Source organism: Neoarius graeffei, chromosome 22, assembly GCF_027579695.1.
Source record: "Neoarius graeffei isolate fNeoGra1 chromosome 22, fNeoGra1.pri, whole genome shotgun sequence".
NCBI lineage: Eukaryota > Metazoa > Chordata > Actinopteri > Siluriformes > Ariidae > Neoarius > Neoarius graeffei.
In genome coordinates, this window is record NC_083590.1 from 20,585,378 (window position 1) to 20,603,759 (window position 18,382).

The 18,382-nt window shown below is 41.3% G+C and overlaps 1 long non-coding RNA gene across 1 annotated transcript in view; it reads right to left on the reverse strand.

Moving 5' to 3' along the window:
* The window catches only part of LOC132870394 (uncharacterized), a 130,948-nt gene extending 112,879 nt beyond the window's left edge, over window positions 1–18,069 (reverse strand). Inside the window, exons 1-3 of the long non-coding RNA XR_009651105.1 lie at window positions 17,899–18,069; window positions 17,654–17,809; window positions 17,438–17,535 (exon numbers count right to left, since the gene is read on the reverse strand). This is a non-coding gene — a long non-coding RNA (uncharacterized LOC132870394). The remainder of the gene's footprint in view (window positions 1–17,437; window positions 17,536–17,653; window positions 17,810–17,898) is intronic.
* Between the last annotated feature and the right edge of the window lie 313 nt (window positions 18,070–18,382).

Genomic DNA, 18,382 nt, shown 5'->3' on the forward strand with positions numbered 1-18,382 from the left:
CCACAAATTTCACACCACAGACATAATTTTCTCAAAAGTAGTAGTCACACTTGTCCCAAAAAAAACCCATTCATTTCTATGGAATTAATTGGAAAAAAAAAGCACTTTTTCAAACATCCGCTGCTCTGAGAAACTGAGAGGAGGGCAGCCGACAGGCCTCACCTCAGCCGCCCACTTTATTAGGAACACTTCTGTTCGTACATACAAACTACAAACACTCTTAGAGTTTAGAGTTTATTTTATTTTTAAAAGGGACAGTGCACAAATTAAACATTATCCTTGTGGTAAGGACAGATGTCTGTCCCAGGTTATAGCAGTACATGCTAATTTCCGCCTGTAGTCACTTTGGTCATACTGTTGAATAGCTCTTCTTCATGACGGCTGCTGTCTCAAGCACACACATAATCATTGCATTGAAACGTCATTGCGGGTCACACATTCACGGCCAGCGAACATGCGTGACCGAATTGCTTCGCGCACTGCATCCTCTCACAATTTCCCCCGGGGAATTGTCCGGTCTAGTGTTATATTTGTTACTCTTCCTACACAAATTTTGATTTCGAGTAACACAATAACCGTACGTCGCACACAGACAAACAATGTATCAAAACGTGCGGCTCGATCGGACTCGCTATGCTATTACTTTTCTCTATAGAATACGATTTTTTCGCGACGTAGTCGCGAAAAAATCGTCCAAAAAAACCCCATTCATTTCTATGGAATTAATTGAAAAAAAAGCACTTTTTCAACGTTTTTCAAACATCCGCTGCTCTGGCATGCTTTCACCTAGAGACGTGATTCAAACTCTAAAACGTAGGAAAACTTCTCCTCTGTGGATCTGGCCTTCAACTTTTCTGCTAGGTTCTACACTTTTGGATCAGGCCCGGCTCAAACACCATGTGGGTTCCGGGAGAAAATCCGGCTTTTGAATGGGTGTCTATTGCGTTACACACCAGTGAAGGTCGTTAAGCTTAGAGTGTAGACAGCTTGGAAAAAAAGCTCAAACTTTCTCGCTTAAACTGTGTTTTCATCCACAAATTTCACTCTACAGACATGATTTTCTCAAAAGTAGTAGGAAAACTTGTCCTGATTCACACAATGTGTCTATCTAAACGATAGGATTTACAATTTTTGAATGAGAAGCCTCAAACTGAGAAGAGGGCAGCCGAATGGCCTCATTGACAACCATTATAAACGTGATAGAAACACAGCCTCAGTCGGCATGACACTTCACCTTAGCCGCCCACTTTATTAGGAACACTTCCGTTCGTACATACAAACTACAAACACTCTTCTTAGAGTTTAGAGTTTATTTTATTTTTAAAGGGACAGTGCACAAATTAAACATTATCCTTGTGGTAAGGACAGATGTCTGTCCCAGGTTAATTTTCTCAAAACTAGTAGTCACACTTGTCCCAAAAAAAACCCATTCATTTCTATGGAAATAATTGGAAAAAAAAGCACTTTTTCAAACATCCGCTGCTCTGAGAAACTGAGAAGAGGGTAGCCGACAGGCCTCACCTTAGCCGCCCACTTTATTAGGAACACTTCTGTTCGTACATACAAACTACAAACACTCTTCTTAGAGTTTATTTTATTTTTAAAAGGGACAGTGCACAAATTAAACATTATCCTTGTGGTAAGGACAGATGTCTGTCCCAGGTTATAGCAGTACATGCTAATTTCCGCCTGTAGTCACTTTGTTCATACTCTTGAATAGCTCTTATTCATGACGGCTGCTGTCTCAAGCACACACATAATCATTGCATTGAAACATCATTGCGGGTCACACGTTCACGGCCAGCAAACATGCGTGACCGAATTGCTTCGCGCACTGCATCCTCTCACAATTTCCCCCGGGGAATTGTCCGGTCTAGTGTTATATTTGTTACTCTTCCTACACAAATTTTGATTTCGAGTAACACAATAACCGTACGTCGCACACAGACAAACAATGTATCAAAACGTGCGGCTCGATCGGACTCGCTATGCTATTACTTTTCTCTATAGAATACGATTTTTTCGCGACGTAGTCGCGAAAAAATCGTCCAAAAAAACCCCATTCATTTCTATGGAATTAATTGAAAAAAAAGCACTTTTTCAACGTTTTTCAAACATCCGCTGCTCTGGCATGCTTTCACCTAGAGACGTGATTCAAACTCTAAAACGTAGGAAAACTTCTCCTCTGTGGATCTGGCCTTCAACTTTTCTGCTAGGTTCTACACTTTCGGATCAGTCCCGGCTCAAACGCCATGTTGGTTCCGGGAGAAAATCCGGCTTTTTATGGGTGTCTATTGCGTTACACACCAGTGGACCTCGTTAAGCTCAGAGAGGTTAAAAAAAAAGGTCAAACTTTCTCGCTTAAACTCTGTTTTCAGCCACAAATTTCACTCTACAGACATGATTTTCTCAAAAGTAGTAGGAAAACTTGTCCTGATTCACACAATGTGTCTACCTAAACGGTAGGATTTACGGTTTTTGAATGACAAGCCTCAAAGTGAGGAGAGCACAGGTGAGCGGCCTCATTGACTCCCAGTATAAACGTTGCTGAAAAGTCACTCGTTTTTAACTCCCTGTAGCGTCCTCATTTTTAACAATACAAACAAAAAAATACATCATTTTATTCAGGAGACCCTTCTAGTGCTCACTGTGAAAGAATTTTGTGAATAGCTGCTTCCGTTGTCGAGTTATTTGTCATTGTTCGAGGCCTGGTCCTTCATAAAAAAAACAGTAGAAAACTCCAGCCCTTGTGTGTCAGCCTCACCTTAGCCGCCCACTTTATTAGGAACACTTCTGTTCGTACATACAAAATACAAACACTCTTCTTAGAGTTTAGAGTTTATTTTATTTTTAAAAGGGACAGTGCACAAATTAAACATTATCCTTGTGTTAAGGACAGATGTCTGTCCCAGGTTATAGCAGTACATGCTAATTTCCGCCTGTAGTCACTTTGGTCATACTCTTGAATAGGTCTTCTTCATGATGGCTGCTGTCTCGAGCACACACACGATCATTGCATTGAAACATCATTGCGGGTCACACGTTCACGGCCAGCGAACATGCGTGAGCGAATTGCTTCGCGCACTGCATCCTCTCACAATTTCCCCCGGGGAATTGTCCGGTCTAGTGTTATATTTGTTACTCTTCCTACGCAAATTTCGATTTCGATTAACTCAATAACCGTACGTCGCACACAGACAAACAATGTATCAAAACGTGCGGCTCGATCGGACTCGCTATGCTATTACTTTTCTCTATAGAATACGATTTTTTCGCGACGTAGTCGCGAAAAAATCGTCCAAAAAAACCCCATTCATTTCTATGGAATTAATTGAAAAAAAAGCACTTTTTCAACGTTTTTCAAACGTCCGCTGCTCTGGCATGCTTTCACCTAGAGACGTGATTCAAACTCTAAAACGTAGGAAAACTTCTCCTCTGTGGATCTGGCATTCAACTTTTCTGCTAGGTTCTACACTTTCGGATCAGTCCCGGGTCAAACGCCATGTGGTTTCTGGGAGAAAATCCGGCTTTTGAATGGGTGTCTATTGCGTTACACACCAGTGGACCTCGTTAAGGTCAGAGTGGAGAGAGGTTCAAAAAAAAGGTCAAACTTTCTCGCTTAAACTCTGTTTTCAGCCACAAATTTCACTCTACAGACATGATTTTCTCAAAAGTAGTAGGAAAACTTGTCCTGATTCACACAATGTGTCTACCTAAACGATAGGATTTACGGTTTTTGAATGACAAGCCTCAAAGTGAGGAGAGCACAGGTGAGCGGCCTCATTGACTCCCAGTATAAACGTTGCTGAAAAGTCACTCGTTTTTAACTCCCTGTAGCGTCCTCATTTTTAACAATACAAACAAAAAAATACATCATTTTATTCAGGAGACCCTTCTAGCGCTCACTGTGAAAGAATTTTGTGAATAGCTGCTTCCGTTGTCGAGTTATTTGTCATTGTTCGAGGCCTGGTCCTTCATAAAAAAAACAGTAGAAAACTCCAGCCCTTGTGTGTCAGCCTCACCTTAGCCGCCCACTTTATTAGGAACACTTCTGTTCGTACATACAAACTACAAACACTCTTCTTAGAGTTTAGAGTTTATTTTATTTTTAAAAGGGACAGTGCACAAATTAAACATTATCCTTGTGTTAAGGACAGATGTCTGTCCCAGGTTATAGCAGTACATGCAAACAAACAGTACATTACTTTTCTCTATAGAATACGATTTTTTCGCGACGTAGTCGTGAAAAAATCGCCCCAAAAAACCCCATTCATTTCTATGGAATTAATTGAAAAAAAAGCACTTTTTCAACGTTTTTCAAACATCCGTTGCTCTGGCATGCTTTCACCTAGAGACATGATTCAAACTCTAAAACGTAGGAAAACTTCTCCTCTGTGGATCTGGCATTCAACTTTTCTGCTAGGTTTTACACTTTCGGATCAGGCCCGGTTCAAACGCCATGTGGTTTCTGGGAGAAAATCCGGCTTTTGAATGGGTGTCTATTGCGTTACACACCAGTGAGGGTCTTTAAGCTTAGAGTGTAGGCGGCTTCAAAAAAAAGCTCAAACTTTCTCGCTTAAACCGTGTTTTCCGCCACAAATTTCACTCTACAGACATGATTTTCTCAAAAGTAGTAGGAAAACTTGTCCTGATTCACACAATGTGTCTACCTAAACGATAGGATTTACGGTTTTTGAATGACAAGCCTCAAAGTGAGGAGAGCACAGGTGAGCGGCCTCATTGACTCCCAGTATAAACGTTGCTGAAAAGTCACTCGTTTTTAACTCCCTGTAGCGTCCTCATTTTTAACAATACAAACAAAAAAATACATCATTTTATTCAGGAGACCCTTCTAGCGCTCACGGTGAAAGAATTTTGTGAATAGCTGCTTCCGTTGTCGAGTTATTTGTCATTGTTCGAGGCCTGGTCCTTCATAAAAAAAACAGTAGAAAACTCCAGCCCTTGTGTGTCAGCCTCACCTTAGCCGCCCACTTTATTAGGAACACTTCTGTTCGTACATACAAACTACAAACACTCTTCTTAGAGTTTAGAGTTTATTTTATTTTTAAAAGGGACAGTGCACAAATTAAACATTATCCTTGTGTTAAGGACAGATGTCTGTCCCAGGTTATAGCAGTACATGCTAATTTCCGCCTGTAGTCACTTTGGTCATACTCTTGAATAGGTCTTCTTCATGATGGCTGCTGTCTCGAGCACACACACGATCATTGCATTGAAACATCATTGCGGGTCACGCGTTCACGGCCAGCGAACGTGCGTGAGCGAATTGCTTCGCGCACTGCATCCTCTCACAATTTCCCCCGGGGAATTGTCCGGTCTAGTGTTATATTTGTTACTCTTCCTACACAAATTTTGATTTCGAGTAACACAATAACCGTACGTCGCACACAGACAAACAATGTATCAAAACGTGCGGTTCGATCGGACTCGCTATGCTATTACTTTTCTCTATAGAATACGATTTTTTCGCGACGTAGTCGCGAAAAAATCGTCCAAAAAAACCCCATTCATTTCTATGGAATTAATTGAAAAAAAAGCACTTTTTCAAACATCCGCTGCTCTGGCATGCTTTCACCTAGAGACGTGATTCAAACTCTAAAACGTAGGAAAACTTCTCCTCTGTGGATCTGGCATTCAACTTTTCTGCTAGGTTCTACACTTTCGGATCAGTCCCGGGTCAAACGCCATGTGGGTTCCGGGAGAAAATCCGGCTTTTGAATGGGTGTCTATTGCGTTACACACCAGTGGACCTCCTTAAGCTCAGAGTGGAGAGAGGTTCAAAAAAAAGGTCAAACTTTCTCGCTTAAACTCTGTTTTCAGCCACAAATTTCACTCTACAGACATGATTTTCTCAAAAGTAGTAGGAAAACTTGTCCTGATTCACACAATGTGTCTACCTAAACGATAGGATTTACTGTTTTTGAATGACAAGCCTCAAAGTGAGGAGAGCACAGGTGAGCGGCCTCATTGACTCCCATTATAAACGTTGCTGAAAAGTCACTCGTTTTTAACTCCCTGTAGCGTCCTCATTTTTAACAATACAGACAAAAAAATTACATCAGTCTATTCAGGAGACCCTTCTAGCGCTCACTGTGAAAGAATTTTGTGAATAGCTGCTTTCGTTGTCAAGTTATTTGTGATTGTTCGAGGCCTACTCCTTAGCAAAACACAGCAGACAGACACCTGACAAAATCTTGTCTGTGTCTCTTAACTCTCCTGTTCAGGCCCATCACCATGCCAATTGGGGCCAGTGACGGGGCAGAGGGAAAAGCTGTCTCAAGCACACACAAATCATGCTCAAAATTTCAAACTTAAACTGTTTTCAGCCACAAATTTCACACTACAGACATAATTTTCTCAAAAGTAGTGGTCACACTTGTCCCAAAAAAACCCCATTCATTTGGAATTAATTGGAAAAAAAAGCACTTTTTCAAACATCCACTGCTCTGGCATGCTTTCACCTAGAGACGTGATTCAAACTCTAAAACGTAGGAAAACTTCTCCTCTGTGGATCTGGCATTCAACTTTTCTGCTAGGTTCTACACTTTTGGATCAGTCCCGGCTCAAACGCCATGTGGGTTGTGGGAGAAAATCGGGCTTTTGAATGGGTGTCTATTGCGTTACACACCAGTGAAGGTCGTTAAGCTTAGAGTGTAGACAGCTTGGAAAAAAAGCTCAAACTTTCTCGCTTAAACTGTGTTTTCATCCACAAATTTCACTCTACAGACATGATTTTCTCAAAAGTAGTAGGAAAACTTGTCCTGATTCACACAATGTGTCTATCTAAATGATAGGATTTACAATTTTTGAATGAGAAGCCTCAAAGTGAGAAGAGGGCAGCCAAATGGCCTCACCTTAGCCGCCCACTTTATTAGGAACACTTCTGTTCGTACATACAAACTACAACCACTCTTCTTAGAGTTTATTTTATTTTTAAAAGGGACAGTGCACAAATTAAACATTATCCTTGTGGTAAGGACAGATGTCTGTCCCAGGTTATAGCAGTACATGCTAATTTCCGCCTGTAGTCACTTTGTTTATACTGTTGAATAGCTCTTCTTCATGACGGCTGCTGTCTCAAGCACACACATAATCATTGCATTGAAACATCATTGCGGGTCACACGTTCACGGCCAGCAAACATGCGTGAGCGAATTGCTTCGCGCACTGCATCCTCTCACAATTTCCCCCGGGGAATTGTCCGGTCTAGTGTTATATTTGTTACTCTTCCTACACAAATTTTGATTTCGAGTAACACAATAACCGTACGTCGCACACAGACAAACAATGTATCAAAACGTGCGGCTCGATCGGACTCGCTATGCTATTACTTTTCTCTACAGAATACGATTTTTTCGCGACGTAGTCGCGAAAAAATCGTCCAAAAAAACCCCATTCATTTCTATGGAATTAATTTGAAAAAAGCACTTTTTCAACGTTTTTCAAACATCCGCTGCTCTGGCATGCTTTAACCTAGAGACGTGATTCAAACTCTAAAACGTAGGAAAACTTCTCCTCTGTGGATCTGGCATTCAACTTTTCTGCTAGGTTTTACACTTTCGGATCAGGCCCGGTTCAAACGCCATGTGGTTTCTGGGAGAAAATCCGGCTTTTGAATGGGTGTCTATTGCGTTACACACCAGTGCGCCTCGTTAACTCAGAGTGTAGGCGGCTTCAAAAAAAAGCTCAAAATTTCTCACTTAAACTGTGTTTTCATCCACAAATTTCACTCTACAGACATGATTTTCTCAAAAGTAGTAGGAAAACTTGTCCTGATTCACACAATGTGTCTACCTAAACGATAGGATTTACGGTTTTTGAATGACAAGCCTCAAAGTGAGGAGAGCACAGGTGAGCGGCCTCATTGACTCCCAGTATAAACGTTGCTGAAAAGTCACTCGTTTTTAACTCCCTGTAGCGTCCTCATTTTTAACAATACAAACAAAAAAATACATCATTTTATTCAGGAGACCCTTCTAGCGCTCACTGTGAAAGAATTTTGTGAATAGCTGCTTTCGTTGTCGAGTTATTTGTGATTGTTCGAGGCCTACTCCTTAGCAAAACAGCAGACACCTGACGAAATCTTGTGTGTGTGCTTAACTCTCCTGTTCAGGCCCGTCACCATGCCAATTGGGGCCAGTGACGGGGCAGAGGGAAAAGCTGTCTCAAGCACACACACATCATGCTCAAAATTTCAAACTTAAACTGTTTTCAGCCACAAATTTCACTCTACAGACATGATTTTCTCAAAAGTAGTAGGAAAACTTGTCCTGATTCACACAATGTGTCTACCTAAACGATAGGATTTACGGTTTTTGAATGACAAGCCTCAAAGTGAGGAGAGCACAGGTGAGCGGCCTCATTGACTCCCATTATAAACGTTGCTGAAAAGTCACTCGTTTTTAACTCCCTGTAGCGTCCTCATTTTTAACAATACAGACAAAAAAATTACATCAGTCTATTCAGGAGACCCTTCTAGCGCTCAGTGTGAAAGAATTTTGTGAATAGCTGCTTCCGTTGTCGAGTTATTTGTCATTGTTCGAGGCCTGGTCCTTCATAAAAAAAACAGTAGAAAACTCCAGCCCTTGTGTGTCAGCCTCACCTTAGCCGCCCACTTTATTAGGAACACTTCTGTTCGTACATACAAACTACAAACACTCTTCTTAGAGTTTAGAGTTTATTTTATTTTTAAAAGGGACAGTGCACGAATTAAACATTATCCTTGTGGTAAGGACAGATGTCTGTCCCAGGTTATAGCGGTACATGCTAATTTCCGCCTGTAGTCACTTTGGAAATACTCTTGAATAGCTCTTCTTCATGACGGCTGCTGTCTCAAGCACACACATAATCATTGCATTGAAACATCATTGCGGGTCACGCATTCATGGCCAGCGAACATGCGTGACCGAATTGCTTCGCGCACTGCATCCTCTCACAATTTCCCCCGGGGAATTGTCCGGTCTAGTGTTATATTTGTTACTCTTCCTACACAAATTTTGATTTCGAGTAACACAATAACCGTACGTCGCACACAGACAAACAATGTATCAAAACGTGCGGCTCGATCGGACTCGCTATGCTATTACTTTTCTCTATAGAATACGATTTTTTCGCGACGTAGTCGCGAAAAAATCGCCCCAAAAAATCCCATTCATTTCTATGGAATTAATTGAAAAAAAAGCACTTTTTCAACGTTTTTCAAACATCCGCTGCTCTGGCATGCTTTAACCTAGAGACGTGATTCAAACTCTAAAACGTAGGAAAACTTCTCCTCTGTGGATCTGGCATTCAACTTTTCTGCTAGGTTCTACACTTTCGGATCAGGCCCGGTTCAAACGCCATGTGGTTTCTGGGAGAAAATCCGGCTTTTGAATGGGTGTCTATTGCGTTACACACCAGTGGACCTCGTTAAGGTCAGAGTGGAGAGAGGTTCAAAAAAAAGGTCAAACTTTCTCGCTTAAACCGTGTTTTCAGCCACAAATTTCACTCTACAGACATGATTTTCTCAAAAGTAGTAGGAAAACTTGTCCTGATTCACACAATGTGTCTACCTAAACGATAGGATTTACGGTTTTTGAATGACAAGCCTCAAAGTGAGGAGAGCACAGGTGAGCGGCCTCATTGACTCCCAGTATAAACGTTGCTGAAAAGTCACTCGTTTTTAACTCCCTGTAGCGTCCTCATTTTTAACAATACAAACAAAAAAATACATCATTTTATTCAGGAGACCCTTCTAGCGCTCACTGTGAAAGAATTTTGTGAATAGCTGCTTCCGTTGTCGAGTTATTTGTCATTGTTCGAGGCCTGGTCCTTCATAAAAAAAACAGTAGAAAACTCCAGCCCTTGTGTGTCAGCCTCACCTTAGCCGCCCACTTTATTAGGAACACTTCTGTTCGTACATACAAACTACAAACACTCTTCTTAGAGTTTAGAGTTTATTTTATTTTTAAAAGGGACAGTGCACAAATTAAACATTATCCTTGTGTTAAGGACAGATGTCTGTCCCAGGTTATAGCAGTACATGCTAATTTCCGCCTGTAGTCACTTTGGTCATAGTCTTGAATAGCTCTTCTTCATGACGGCTGCTGTCTCAAGCACACACACAATCATTGCATTGAAACATCATTGCGGGTCACACATTCACGGCCAGCGAACGTGCGTGAGCGAATTGCTTCGCGCACTGCATCCTCTCACAATTTCCCCCGGGGAATTGTCCGGTCTAGTTAGGATGCAGTGCTGCAGCACAGCAACCTATGGGCTCCCCTAGGGGAGCCCATAGGTTGCAGTGCAAAGCACTGCAACTATTGTTCTTCTACGTGTTTCTTTTTATTATTATTTTTATTTTTATTATTCCTACGCAAATTTTGATTTCGAATAACTCAATAACCGTACGTCGCACACAGACAAACAATATATCAAAACGTGCGGCTCGATCGGACTCGCTATGCTATTACTTTTCTCTATAGATTGCGATTTTTTCGCGACGTAGTCGCGAAAAAATCGCCCAAAAAAACCCCATTCATTTCTATGGAATTAATTGAAAAAAAAGCACTTTTTCAACGTTTTTCAAACATCCGCTGCTCTGGCATGCTTTCACCTAGAGACGTGATTCAAACTCTAAAACGTAGGAAAACTTCTCCTCTGTGGATCTGGCATTAAACTTTTCTGCTAGGTTCTACACTTTCGGATCAGTCCCGGCTCAACCGCCATGTGGTTTCTGGGAGAAAATCCGGCTTTTGAATGGGTGTCTATTGCGTTACACACCAGTGAAGGTCATTATCTTAGAGTGTAGACAGTTTGAAAAAAAAGGTCAAACTTTCTCGCTTAAACTCTGTTTTCAGCCACAAATTTCACTCTACAGACATGATTTTCTCAAAAGTAGTAGGAAAACTTGTCCTGATTCACACAATGTGTCTACCTAAACGATAGGATTTACGGTTTTTGAATGACAAGCCTCAAAGTGAGGAGAGCACAGGTGAGCGGCCTCATTGACTCCCAGTATAAACGTTGCTGAAAAGTCACTCGTTTTTAACTCCCTGTAGCGTCCTCATTTTTAACAATACAAACAAAAAAATACATCATTTTATTCAGGAGACCCTTCTAGCGCTCACTGTGAAAGAATTTTGTGAATAGCTGCTTCCGTTGTCGAGTTATTTGTCATTGTTCGAGGTCTGGTCTGTAGTAAAACACAGCCCAAAATTCAAGACCTTGTGTGTTTTAGCTCATTGACATGCATTATAAACGGGATAGAAAAGTCACTCGTTTTTAAATCGCTCTAGTGTCGTTATTTTTAAGAGTACAAACAAAAAAATACATAATTTTATTCAGGAGACCCTTCTAGCGCTCACTGTGAAAGAATTTTGTGAATAGCTGCTTCCGTTGTCGAGTTATTTGTCATTGTTCGAGGTCTGGTCTGTAGTAAAACACAGCACAATATTCAAGACCTTGTGTTTCTTAGCTCATTGACTCACATTATAAACGTGAGTGAAAAGTCACTCGTTTTTAAATCGCTCTAGTGTCGTTATTTTTAAGAGTACAAACAAAAAAATACATCATTTTATTCAGGAGACCCTTCTAGCGCTCAGTGTGAAAGAATTTTGTGAATAGCTGCTTCCGTTGTCGAGTTATTTGTCATTGTTCGAGGTCTGGTCCGTAGTAAAACACAGCACAATATTCAAGACCTTGTGTGTCTTAGGTCATTGACACACATTATAAACATGAGTGAAAAGTCACTCGTTTTTAAATCGCTCTAGTGTCGTTATTTTAAAGAGTACAAACAAAAAAATACATCATTTTATTCAGGAGACCCTTCTAGCGCTCAGTGTGAAAGAATTTTGTGAATAGCTGCTTCCGTTGTCGAGTTATTTGTCATTGTTCGAGGTCTGGTCCGTAGTAAAACACAGCACAATATTCAAGACCTTGTGTTTCTTAGCTCATTGACTCACATTATAAACGTGAGTGAAAAGTCACTCGTATTTAAATCGCTCTAGTGTCGTTATTTTTAAGAGTACAAACAAAAAATTACATCATTTTATTCAGGAGACCTTTCTAGCGCTCACTGTGAAAGAATTTTGTGAATAGCTGCTTCCGTTGTCGAGTTATTTGTCATTGTTCGAGGCCTGGTCCTTCATAAAAAAAACAGTAGAAAACTCCAGCCCTTGTGTGTCAGCCTCACCTTAGCCGCCCACTTTATTAGGAACACTTCTGTTCGTACATACAAACTACAAACACTCTTCTTAGAGTTTAGAGTTTATTTTATTTTTAAAAGTGACAGTGCACAAATTAAACATTATCCTTGTGTTAAGGACAGATGTCTGTCCCAGGTTATAGCAGTACATGCTAATTTCCGCCTGTAGTCACTTTGGTCATACTCTTGAATAGGTCTTCTTCATGATGGCTGCTGTCTCGAGCACACACACGATCATTGCATTGAAACATCATTGCGGGTCACACGTTCACGGCCAGCAAACATGCGTGAGCGAATTGCTTCGCGCACTGCATCCTCTCACAATTTCCCCCGGGGAATTGTCCGGTCTAGTTCTTCTTCTTCTTATTCCTACGCAAATTTCGATTTCGATTAACTCAATAACCGTACGTCGCACACAGACAAACAATATATCAAAACGTGCGGCTCGATCGGACTCGCTATGCTATTACTTTTCTCTACAGAATACGATTTTTTCGCGACGTAGTCGCGAAAAAATCGTCCAAAAAAACCCCATTCATTTCTATGGAATTAACTGAAAAAAAAGCACTTTTTCAACGTTTTTCAAACGTCCGCTGCTCTGGCATGCTTTCACCTAGAGACGTGATTCAAACTCTAAAACGTAGGAAAACTTCTCCTCTGTGGATCTGGCATTCAACTTTTCTGCTAGGTTCTACACTTTCGGATCAGTCCCGGGTCAAACGCCATGTGGTTTCTGGGAGAAAATCCGGCTTTTGAATGGGTGTCTATTGCGTTACACACCAGTGGACCTCGTTAAGCTCAGAGTGGAGAGAGGTTCAAAAAAAAGGTCAAACTTTCTCGCTTAAACTCTGTTTTCAGCCACAAATTTCACTCTACAGACATGATTTTCTCAAAAGTAGTAGGAAAACTTGTCCTGATTCACACAATGTGTCTACCTAAACGATAGGATTTACGGTTTTTGAATGACAAGCGTCAAACTGAGGACAGGGCAGCTGACAGGCTTCATTGAAACCCATTGTAAACGTGAGAGAAAAGTCACTCGTTTTTAAATCGCTCTAGTGTCGTTATTTTTAAGAGTACAAACAAAAAAATACATAATTTTATTCAGGAGACCCTTCTAGCGCTCACTGTGAAAGAATTTTGTGAATAGCTGCTTCCGTTGTCGAGTTATTTGTCATTGTTTGAGGTCTGGTCCGTAGTAAAACACAGCACAAAATTCAAGACCTTGTGTGTGTTAGCTCATTGACATGCATTATAAACGGGATAGAAAAGTCACTCGTTTTTAAATCGCTCTAGTGTCGTTATTTTTAAGACTACAAACAAAAAAATACATCATTTTATTCAGGAGACCCTTCTAGCGCTCACTGTGAAAGAATTTTGTGAATAGCTGCTTCCGTTGTCGAGTTATTTGTCATTGTTCGAGGCCTGGTCCTTCATAAAAAAAACAGTAGAAAACTCCAGCCCTTGTGTGTCTTAGCCTCACCTTAGCCGCCCACTTTATTAGGAACACTTCTGTTCGTACATACAAACTACAAACACTCTTCTTAGAGTTTAGAGTTTATTTTATTTTTAAAATGGACAGTGCACAAATTAAACATTATCCTTGTGGTAAGGACAGATGTCTGTCCCAGGTTATAGCAGTACATGCTAATTTCCGCCTGTAGTCACTTTGGTTATACTCCTGAATAGCTCTTATTCATGACGGCTGCTGTCTCGAGCACACACAATCATTGCATTGAAACATCATTGCGGGTCACACATTCACGGCCAGCAAACATGCGTGACCGAATTGCTTCGCGCACTGCATCCTCTCACAATTTCCCCCGGGGAATTGTCCGGTCTAGTGAAATACTACTGAACTCTGAGTCTGAAATATTCAATATATAATCAACATAAAAATAAATATGAAATAAATATATTAGTGCTGCAAACACACTAGTAACACAGGACGTACTAGCAACATAAAAAAATAGTTAAACTTAAAGCACACTAATGTTTACATTATTTCACAGTTTGGCATGTTTTACTCTTAATGACTTAAAGTGCTGATGACACGAACATGACTCTATGCAATTTCTTAAATAAACTATACAACATGGCAAACATGTTAGATTTCTGTTATAATTACGTGAAAAGAAGCTGTTGTTACGCAAATATCCAACTTTTAATTGCACAGCGCAAGAAAACTGGGTCCGTGGCTCGCGGCCATGCTGTGACGTCAGCGGAAGAACACGCTGCGGTTCACTGGCTGTTCTACTCTGGTTCTACTCAATGGAAATGGTGCATGAAAACGCCGGTGAACTCTCTAGTGCTAGCTCTTCCTCTTCTGGGAGTCTAGAATTGTGTTGATCTCTTCCGAATAGAATCTATGATAGCCTACCCTCTTTACCCTTTGCCTCTCGTTGCTAGGCGGCAGTTACATGAAAGCCGCAAGCTTTCACAAGCAAATACATGACTGATATCACGCCGACTTTATGATTACATTTATGATTATCATGTAGAATCTATAGCTCTACGTACCTTTATCTTATGTCGTTTCACAACACATGTTCTGACAGGAGGACTGTCTTTGGATCCGGCATAGCTACTAGTAGACCCCCTCCGGAATACTGGCAGTGTTGACAGATTGGGAGGTTTCCCGCCCAGTTGGGTGGTTTCAAGTGCATTTTGGTGGGTTTTGAACATATTTTGGGCTGGAAAATGTCAGCAGTATCTGACAGATACTGCTGACGTTTTCCAGCCCAAAATATGTTCAAAACCCACCAAAAAATGCACTTGAATCCGCCCAACTGGGCGGGAAACCTCCCAATCTGTCAACACTGCCAGTATTCCTCCCAATCTGGCAACACTGTGTAGGCACTGCTGATGGTAGTAACACACGTTTGTGCTGAACTGAACACCCAAGAGATTCTTTTAAGCTGGGAAGAGTGTCAAAACAATCCAAATCGAAGTGTTCAGAGCACAGGATGGATGTTGGTGAGGGCTCCCACTTGTCACGAGTGCGCCTGACTTGCTTCACCCACTTCGCATGCAGCTCGGGATCTCTGGGAAACTTGAATAAACTTACCCCATCCTTGTGGGTTTTGGAGCAAAAGCTGGCAACACAACGCGAAGGCATAAAAAAAAAATATATATAAAATAATGTATAATAAAAATACTAATAATGACAAACTGAACACCTGTCGCATCAACAACAAACTGGTAAGTTAGGAGGAAGGTTCTTTCGCTGATGTCATATAGCTCCTCCTCCTTTTTCGTCTCCTGGGTGCTGCAGCCCCGTCAAATTTGCCCAAATAGCCGCGTTTATCATCATAACTTGTAAAATAGGCGCCTTCGTGAATTAATATATGGATCATCCGGAATTACTTTTTATGTTATAAAACATCGCCAAAGGTGTCAAAAACGTGTCATCGGCACTTTAAACGTATTAAAATGAATAATCAATAGACTAACAGAGTGCAAGAAGACTTCCATGATGTGACAACTTCAGATAGTTACTTCAAAATGGCAAAATACATGTTCAAGTTATACAGTTTCACTGTGGAACTTCCATGCCTTGAACTTTCACACGTTTCTGTTTCAACAATATAAAACTCCGTCTCCCAGCATGCTGTGCAGGAAACCGGAAATAGGAACTGCAGAGGTCTAGCATCGGTCTCTGGTTCACAATCAAATCAAACATGTATACATCGCGAAAACGAATGGACATGGGATGGCAATGTTATAATACGTTCACAGGTTAGTTTTGCGTCCTCTTTTTGTTAACTTTTCACTTAGATTGTCCGTTACTACAGTTTACATCGGAACATAGCGGTCACCAGCGTTAAGGGGGCTTACATAGTCGACGCATTCCCGATGCAGTCGCGGCCACAAGGCTACGCATCGCAACGTTTCGTTTCGAGAGGAATTCTACAACTACGATGCAGCTGAAATGCTATTCGTTTTTCCTTTCGCTAAATGAAGCAACACATCACAGATTACAACTATCATGAGAGCAAATATACAACTTTAGGACACTGAAATGTAAGAATTGAAGCCTTACCTGTAGGCTATCTCTGCTGACTCCCGAAACGTTTGTTGGCTTGGGTCTTTTGCACGCCGCGTTCTACGTAGCTGTCATGCCTGACTTTAAATCGGCGCGACCAAATAAGAAAATCGGCCGATGCCGATTCATTAAAAAATGGCAAAAATCGGCCGATTAAATCGGCCGGCCGATAGATCGGTCAACCTCTACCTGTCATACCAGCTGGTTGTGGTTTCCAGAGACTTCACCAATTTCTGTTAGCAGCTAGCACTGCAGATCCCAATAAGGCTCAAGCTAGCCTACAACCAGATTGAACTACAAATGAAATAAACGAGTGAATTCACGAATGATCAAACTGATAGAATGGATGAAAGTTAACGGAGCACAACGAGTAATATTCACATTTATTTACAGAGTAACGTACAGAGACATCAATGAGAAGAAACGTTTATATGAAAAGAAATTTGGACAGCACTTTGGCACACGACTGCACTTTCTCGACATCCGCTAGGGACTGACTGATCATACTTCCGTGTTCCTCGCCGAAGTACCGCCCTCCTCATGTCTTTCAAACACTACCTCCAATAATCCTTTATCAGCCTGGCTTCTTGTCCCTCCCACTGTCTCGTTTAGTCCCAGAGAAGCCCGGCTTCCCTGGAAGTGACGATTTTGTTGATTTTAACCAATAACAACTAGCCGAAATTGGCTGTTCAGAGCCGTCTCGTAGACTGCAACGGATACCCGGCTGCCAGTCAGTGTTGCCAGATACTGCTGATGTTTTCCATCCCAAAATATGTTCAAAACACGCCAAAATGCACTTAAAACCGCCCAATCTGGCAACACTGCTGCCAGTCCATAGAGCCCATTGAAATAAGAAAGGTTACAGCCTGGCAGCAAAGGTGATTCTCGTAGCGAACTGCAAGTTCGTCAGACATCACTCAAATAAGTTACAGGATAGTTATGAACATAAATACAATCTTGGGCATATATTATGTTATGCAAGTTATTGTTTTAATGAGAATTCAACATCGTAGACGCCGCAGTTTGGGGAGAGAATTTTAGGGGAAGCTCGGCTTCCCTTGTTGTCTCTGAGAAATCGCCCCTGATTCATATTAAATAATTTACACCTTATACAGTGGGTCAAAATGTTTTTTTGTTTAATAAACTTTGTATTTTTCCGTCCACTTTTAATCCACATTATTTACCTCCCTCCTCCTCCTCCTCTTCTTCCTCATCATAATCATCTCCGAGCACGTGCTCGACTGCAGTACCTCAGTCTGACTTCCGGGGGATCAGAAAGCATCTGGAAAAGTGTCACAGAAGCAACTCAAAATTATTTTTATAAGGATTTAAACAGAGAACCTGAAAACACTGATTTTATTTCTTGTTAAAATTAGCGGCTTTTTCAGTAAGTACAATACCTTTCCTCTGAGCACTGACATCCTCAGGGGGCAACTGAAGACTGTACATACTGTGCGCATACGCGTTATCTTCTAGCTCTTCGACTTAAAGCCGTTCTCAGATGATGTGTATTTATCTCCACCTAGCGGTCTGGAGTGGTGCGAACTCGGGAGCTCCTTGGAAAGAACATACGTGGTCGTGATTAATAAAAAAAAAACACATAACAAACAACACTAAATTCATTAAATTCTATCAACTGAGTTACTTTATTTCAGACAAAATGTATATCCGAGATATAGACATTCACTCCTCTCCTCCTTCGACTTCTACTCCAACTACCGCTGCTCCGCCCACTGAGCCCTACGTAAAACTCTGGAGAGCTCACAGGCTCGTCAGATTGAAGCTATCCGGCCGCCATCTTACCACTCACATCGCGGAGCGGAACGGTCATTTAGGCTCCTGGAAGCAACGCAAATCTGGACAAGTTATTTATGTAGTTAGTGAGAAAAAATTACAAGAAAAATGCCTGCATGTGCAGCAGTGAAGTGTACAAACCGTCAAGTCAGCGGTTGTAGACAGACAAATCGGACATGACGCTTTAACACAAACCAAAGTCATGCGATGTGAGTGGTAAGATGACGGCTAGATGGCTCCGCCCCGTTCTTCTTCTTCGAATTGAGGCGGTTTGATCACTAAAGTTATGGTGTGTTACCGCCACCTAGTGGGCTGGAATACGCACGTCAAGACAT